The following is a 1,622-nucleotide window of genomic DNA, read 5'->3' as shown; positions in this document are numbered from 1 at the left end:
GCGGCAAAATCGACCCCATTGGTCTCAACAATACCCATGTTCCGAAGAACCTCGTGGCAGCTATATAAGAAATCCTGGGGGTCCTCAGAAGAAGCACCGCTGAATGTAGTAGTGAAGAGCTTGGTGAACCTATCCAGCCTCTACAAAGCATCTGCGGACATAGCCGCTCCATCGCCGGTCTGAGAAACCACTCCCGGCTGAACTGCCATAGTTGGCTGCACCACTGGAATCTGAACCTGGGGAGCTACCTGCTTCGGAGTACGTATAGCAGAAGTCTGGGCTCCTTCTCCAGCCTGAGAAGTGGCTGGTTCTACAGGAAGCAATCCTGCTCGAGTGACACTCTCCAGTGACGCCTAACCAGTCGGACTAGCGTCGTCTAGNGCCTAGGAATTCAAATGATATTGACGGAAAATGAAGGAAACGAGTTAAGCAATACTTACCCAAGAAACTTTGGTGAAGAAATGCTCCAAAAATCGTTCAAGGGCTGTGGAGAAGAGAGGTTTTTGTGAAATGTGGGAATAATCCCGAAATGGGTTCTGTTTTGGGACTTTAAAATCGCTGGGCAAAATTGCCCTTCGCGTTCGCGACAGGAGGGTCGCGTTCGCGAAGGGTAGGAGCTGACAAGCCATCGCGTTCGCGAGCGGAGGAGTGCGAACGCGAAGAGTAAAATGCTGGGGGTCTAAAAATTTGGCCTACGCGAACGCGTGAGGCCTTACGCGAACGCGATGAAGGAGGACTATAAGCTTACGCGATCGCGAGATTTGGTACGCGAACGCGAAGGAGGAAAATCTGGAGCTTCGCGAACGCGAAAAAGGGGGGGGGAGGGGGCTAAGGCAACGCGAACGCGGGAGAAAGGGCGCGAACGCGAAGAAGAAATGGTCTGTGCACCTGTTGCAGATTTTTCTGCAATTTTGCTAAGTCCAAAACCACCCCGGAACCCCTCCGAAACACTCCCGAGCCCTCGGGGCTCCTATCCAAACACACACACTAACTTAAAACATCCTACGAACTTAACCGTGCGATCAAATCGCTAAAATAATGACAGATACAACGAATTAAGCCTTAAAATCTATTATTTTCTTCCAAGTTTCATAAAACTTTCAAATTTCCCATTTTAAGTCCGAAACACGTCAAACGACGTCCGTTTTCAACCAAACTTCACAGAAATATCTTAAAACATATATAAGACCTGTACCGGGCGCCGGAACCAAAATACGGGCCCGATAACAACACGTTCTAGTCAATTTTCATTTCTATTTTCCTTAACAATTTTAGAAAAACAATTTCCTTTAAAAATTCATTTCTCGGGCTCGGGACCTCGGATTTCGATTCCGGGCATACGCCCGAGTCCCATATTTTTCTACGGACCCTCCGGGATCGTCATTACACGGGTCCGGGTCCGTTTACCCAAAATATTGACCAAAGTCAAACTTATTCATTTTAATACCAAATTTTAGCATTTTTCACAGAATTTCACATTTAAGTTTTCCGGCTACGCGCCCGGACTGTGCACGCAAATCGAGGACTAAAATTGAGGTTTTCAAGGCCTCGGAAGCACGGAATAAATAGGAAAACAGGTGATGACCCTTCGGGTCGTCACACAAGCATGTGAAAATGTAATT

Source organism: Nicotiana attenuata, chromosome 12 (assembly GCF_001879085.1).
Source record: "Nicotiana attenuata strain UT chromosome 12, NIATTr2, whole genome shotgun sequence".
NCBI classification, from domain to species: Eukaryota; Viridiplantae; Streptophyta; class Magnoliopsida; order Solanales; family Solanaceae; genus Nicotiana; species Nicotiana attenuata.
The sequence above is the reverse complement of the archived record's forward strand: the minus strand, read 5'-3'. Positions refer to the sequence as shown.